Raw genomic sequence first — 6,000 nt, 5'->3', positions numbered from 1 at the left:
ATTGCTCTATATTATTCCCTAATTTATTTAATCTCTATCTCCAACTCTTTTTCTAGTAAAACTTTGGACATCACTTTTGATTGTGTTTGCCTAACATGTCTGAATGATTGATTTTGTGCCATCAAAGAGATGTGATGACTCAGTGGTTAAAGACTCTAAGCTTGTCAGCTGGTTTGAGACCCAGGTGCCATGTGAGGAGTGAGCTCCCGTCCTCACCCTTGCTCCTGCCCACCTAGCAGTTCAAAAGCATGCCAATGCAAGTAGATAAATAGGTACCACTTTTTGTGGGAAAGTAACAAGTGTTCTGTGCACCTTGGCATATAAATCATGCTGGCCACATGACCACGGAAGTGTCTTTGGATAACATGGCTCTCTCGGCTAAGAAATGGAGATAAGCATTGCCCCCTAGAGTCGGGCTCGACTGAAGAGGAGACACCTTATTTTTACTTTTACCTATGTGCCAACAAGATGGGGTATACTTAGTACTCATATAGGTTATCCTTCTGCAGGGCACTCACACTCAGTTTGGTGGCAACAGTGCCTCAAATAGAAAGTCCATTCAGAGAATGGTGAGGACAGTGGAGAAGATTATAGGAAGCTTGCTTCCCATTATTCAGGCTATTGCTTATGTGCTTAGAGCACGAACCATTGTTAGAGACCCCACATAACACTTCAAGGTCTGTTTCTGTTGCTCCCCTCTGGGAGGAGGTTTTGAAGTATTTCTAGCAGGACTATTCAATTCTGTAACAACTTTGTTCCCTATGCCATCCGTCTGGTAAACTCGCAAGATTCATTTTTTCTCGCCATGAAAACTAGACTATGTTGTTTTGCCGTGTCATATACTTGTATATATCAGGGGTAGTATTCACTTACCATCCCTACCGGTTCGCAAATGTGACTTCACTTGCACACTCGCTTCCGTTGCGCGCATCACCTCTGTGCATGCACACAGCCTTCTGCGCATGTACTTTTGGTGAAAAAGGGGCCTAAATGGGATGCTGTAGAGCTGGGGCAGGTGGGTGGGGCCACCCATGATTTCCGTTAGTGGTTTGGGTGAACCGGTCCGAACCGGTAGAATACCACCTCTGCTGTATATGCATAATTTTATATTTATTTATTTGTCATGGCTATGTAGTGTATATTGGAGGTGGTGACCCTTTGAGAGCTGTATGCAACAAAATTTCATTTTAACGTATACCAGTTAGCGCACATTTAAAGTGACAATAAAGTTATTCTGTTCTGTTCTATTCCATTCCATTCTGTATTTTTTTCTGCATTCTATTCTATTCCATTCTCTACTTCTTATTCTATTCTTATTCTAGTCTATTCTTATTCTAGTCTATTTGATTCCATTCTCTACTTCTTATTCTATTCTATTCTATTCTTCCAGTGATACAACCATCGTTCTTGTAACTGAATCCATCCGACTTGGTGCCGATCATCTCTTATTCTTTCCTTCCATTTTTCCCAGTGTTATAGATTTCTCCAAAGATCTTAATCTTTGCACAAAATGTCTAAAATATGATAATTTGAATATAGCCTTTTGTGGCTGACTGTGGGTGGTGCCCTAGTGCATATTACACTAGTCTATATTACTAGTGTAATATGCCATTGATTCAAATGTGTTATCCAATCCCCACCTATGTTTTTCTGAGTCTGAATCCAACCAGTGGTGTAATGAATTTTTTCTTAGGGTAAACCCTATCTATTATGCTAATATTATAGTGCAGCATATCCCCTTAAATTGTATTTTAAAGACTATCAAGTATCTTCATTCTGTCTGAGTCTATATAGTATGGAAAATGTTTTAACCCTGCTCTCATTTTCTGAAAATTGACTCCCTCATTGCCTCCTAAGGTAAAGGTTCCCCATGCATATATGTGCTAGTCGTTCCTGACTCTAGGGGGCAGTGCTCATCTCCATTTCAAAGCCAAAGAGCCAGTGCTGTCCGAAGATGTCTCCATGGTCATGTGGCCGGCATGACTAAACGCCAAAGGCGCACGGAACGCTGTTACCTTCCCGCCAAAGGTGGTCCCTATTTTTCTACTTGCATTTTTACATCCTTTCGAATGGCTAGGTTGGCAAAAGCTGGGACAAGTAACAGGAGCTCACTCCGTTACGCGGCGCAAGGGATTCAAACCGTGGACCTTTCTGATCGCCAAGCTCAGCGTCTTAGCCACTGAGCCACCTGTCATTGCCCCATACTTCTGAACAAAATTTTGATTGTAAGGCTCCTTGTAGAGACTGCTAACGGATGGACACAACTGAAAGTTTATTGTACAGGTAGTCCTTGACTTACAACAGTTCACTTAATGACCGTCTTTTTTTTTTAACGTCCTCAGGTGTATTTTATTCTGAACTGTTAAAACTCAGAGGAAAAGAATATACAAACACAAAGAATGAGAGAGGCAGACTGGGCTGTTTCCCCCCCCACGCATTCAATATCTCACTTTCTTATTCCAGCAGGACCATCACGACTGCTAATAGAAGCAAAGCGCTGCCATTACAACCTTAATATTCATAATAAACAGAGACACCCCCCCCCCAATTACAAGCAGCTGGCAACCCCCAAAGGTGTAAAACCCGGTCTGTACCGTTCACTAACCAGGCTGGGGGTGCCAACCACACACTCCAAACGAGGCGAACGCGGCACGAGGATTCTCGTTTTGGAGCTGGCGAGACCAGGCAGCCGTTTTGTTTTCTTGACCCGGGTTGAGCGTGTCGTCGGAACCCAACTAGCAGGCGCGCCCGCGCGCGCGTCCCTCGGGCTGTGCCTTTGAACGAAAACCAAACCTTCCTCGGGAGAAGAAATAATAATACTAATACTAATAATGTTAATAATAAAAGGAGGCGGCGGGAAAGGATGCCGCGCCGCGGGTGGAACCACAGGAAAGCCAGCCAGTCAGCCGCCAAGACCGGCCACCCAGCCAAGGCGCCCGTCTTCGCTGGGGTAAGCCGGCTCAAGGCGGCCCTCGCTCGGCAGAGGGCGTCCCGCCTGCGGCTTTCGAGCGGAGCCGGGAGGCGTCTCCCGCGTTTCGCAGCTGGGCTGGGGAGGAGCCGCGGTGGCAGCCGCTCGTTTCTGCCACGTCCCTCCCGGGCGAAGGCGAGCCTGGCGGGCAGCGGCCGGGAAGCGCCACGGCACGTGCGCGCCGGTGAGTTCCGCGCGGGGCGGGCGAGGCGGGCAAGTGCCCGGTTTGGGGTGGAAGTCCGGCTGGGGTGGGTTTGCGCCTGGTTGGGACCCCCTCCCGGCTCGGAGTTGCGCCTGGAACGGCCGGGGCTGGAGAGGAGGCAGGCAGCTCGGCGGGCTGAGAAGTTTGGGCTGGCCAAGGCGCGCCTGAAAGCCGGGCGCGTTGCGCGCGGGAGCTGCCGCGGCTCCCCGCGCCACGTTTCCTCGCAAGCCGGAAAGCGGAGGCGCCCCTTCGGAAGAGACGGGCGAGCGGGGCGGCGGACGAGGCCTCTCCGGGGGCGGAGAAGGAGCCCGAGCGGAACTTTCCGGAGCGGTCTCTCTCTGCGCTTGAAGGAGGAGGAAAGGGAGGAGGCGGGCGCGCCTTCCCCAAAAAGGGCCGCCAGGGCGAATGCCCAGAAAGGGCCGAGAGCGTCCCGCGTCTCTCCTAGAAAAAGAGTTGAGGACGGAACGGAGCGAAGCTCCGAGGGCCCGCAGGAGTTTGGGCCGCTGGAAACTTCCCCAGCTGGCAGCTGGCGTGGCCCGATCGCCGCCCGTTTCCCTTTTTCCGCGCTCCCGGTGGCTTCTCCTCTCTCTACCCGCCTCCTCCGCAAAAGAGTTGGGATTCCAGGCGCCGGGAATCCCCCTTCCCTCACTCTCGAATTGGGGGGGGGGCAGGGGGAGAAGATGCAGGTCACGCTTTCCGGGGCCGTGTGTTTGTGTCAATCCGTGTTCGGCGTTCCCATGACGCACGGAGTCATAAATCAATCAGGTCGCGCTGTCCGGGCCGAATGCGCAGAACTGGATGGGTGAAACGTGGCTGGAGTTGGTGGCTGGAGTAGAAGGCGGGGAGGGGTGGAGTGTCTTCTACTACACGCTGAAGATGTGTTGTACTACACGCGGGAGAAGGTGGGGTGGTGGTGGTTTCCAACTTATTTTCCAAAGCACCAGAAGGCAGGACAAGAAACAATGGAGGAAAACTAATCAAGGGGAGAAGCAACCTGGAAAATTAAGGAGAAACTTCCTAACTGCCAGGACAATTAATCAGGTTGCCTTCAGAAGTTGTGGGTGCTTCATCGCTGGAGGTTTTTAAGAAGAGAGTGGACAAGTCACTTGTCTGAAATGGTATAGGGCAGCCGTCACCAATTGCTGGTGCATGGAAACTTTTTGAAAAATTATTTGCATTTTTTATATTGCACTAAATCAGGGATCAGTAGCAGTTAGTAGTAGCAGTTAGACTTATATACCGCTTCATAGGGCTTTCAGCCCTCTCTAAGCGGTTTACAGAGTCAGCATATTGCCCCCAACAACAATCCGGGTCCTCATTTTACCCACCTCGGAAGGATGGAAGGCTGAGTCAACCCTGAGCCAGTGAGATTTGAACAGCCGAACTGCAGAACTGCACTCAGCTGAAGTAGCCTGCAGTGCTGCATTTAACCACTGCGCCACCTTGGCTCAGGGATCCTCAAATTATGGCCCCTGGGCCGGATACATGCAATGAACACGTGTGTTGTTGCAATGAACACTTGTGTTGCAGAGAGCAAAGACCCTTTGGGGTCTTTTTGTGCAGGTCAGAGGGGGGCAGAAATTCTGACTTGGGGTCTGCTTCGGCCTCCCAAATTGGGGCTTTGGGCGAAGGCTGGACGGAAGTGTTGCTGGTGGCAAAGAGCAGGAGGGCCTCGTTCTAGTGGGACTATATCACGGCCTGGAACTGGCTGACCATCTCAGCCCACTGACCCTCCAAGTACCTGGCCTTGCACTCCCGCAGGTCTTCCCTCTGCTTGGAAAGCCGATGCTCAGTGAGATGCTTCCGCTGAGCCTCCTTCTCAAACTGAGCCAGCTGTTTTGCCAACTCTTTCTCATGATGGCTGTGTCAGCCTCTGTTTTGCTGCTTGCTTTTCGGCTGCCATTGAAATGGGGAGGGAGGGCATGGTATTTGGGTGAGGGAAATAATCTGTACAGGAGGACTGTTAATTGGGAGTTGTTCTCACCATTCGTTTGCGCATGTGGAAGCAGGGGAGTTTCCCGCCAAGGCCAACTGCCCAGCATACCAACCTGATGATGATTTTTGAAGATATCTTCCACCTGACATCTGTGGAGATATACGATTGGACTATGGACTGGGATACCAATGGGAGGGGAATGAATAATGTATTGATATCTAATGTTTTCGTGCACTTTTGCTCAGATCCAGCTTTGCTTAGCTTCTCATTACTTATAATCAGTAAAAGTACTCTTAATTCTGCAAAATGGAGTTGAGTGGTTTCTTTCTTGGTTATTAAGTGAAGGAGCCCTGACAGGCTGCTTAGCTCCAGCAACTGCTTCCTGTAGGGACCCTAAGGAATCCGTGTGGGCAGGTGAGGAGTAAGTGGAAAGGGAGGGGTGAGTAGAGGGCGGTGAGGTGCCCCTTGACGTGAGTGACATCAAGTTGGCCATGTCCACCCAGTCACATGACCACATAGCCACACCCACCCAACCAGTCACTAGGCAGATTATATTAGTGGTCTGTGGGATTTAAAATTATGAATTTAGGGGTCCCTGAGATCCAAAAGGTTGGTGACCCCTGGTATAGGGTCTCCTGATTCGGCAGGGGGTTGGACTACAGGACCTCTAAGGTCCCTTCCAGCTCTATTCCGAATTGAATTGAATTGTAAAAAAACATGGTTGTCTCAAAGGTGCTTTTTCGTTTCACTTCTCATCCAAGAAGATTCTTCAGCTCTGACAGGATAGTGGGGAATGGAAGGATTTATCTAGACAATTGGGAATGAACCCCCTTTGAATGGTGTGGGAGTAGGAATGGATTTCCAAAGGGAAAAAATTGCAGACTACAGGAATCA

General features: G+C 49.8%; 1 long non-coding RNA gene across 1 annotated transcript in view; it reads left to right on the top strand.

Annotated features, from left to right (window-relative positions):
* The first annotated feature begins 3,050 nt into the window (after positions 1-3,050).
* The window catches only part of LOC116510578, a 67,685-nt gene continuing 64,735 nt past the window's right edge, over positions 3,051-6,000 (top strand). Inside the window, exon 1 of the long non-coding RNA XR_004255656.1 lies at positions 3,051-3,152. This is a non-coding gene — a long non-coding RNA (uncharacterized LOC116510578). The remainder of the gene's footprint in view (positions 3,153-6,000) is intronic.

Source organism: Thamnophis elegans, chromosome 6, assembly GCF_009769535.1.
Source record: "Thamnophis elegans isolate rThaEle1 chromosome 6, rThaEle1.pri, whole genome shotgun sequence".
Lineage (NCBI taxonomy): Eukaryota > Metazoa > Chordata > Lepidosauria > Squamata > Colubridae > Thamnophis > Thamnophis elegans.
Note: the sequence above shows the minus strand (reverse complement) of the source record. Positions and strands in the feature narration are given on the sequence as shown.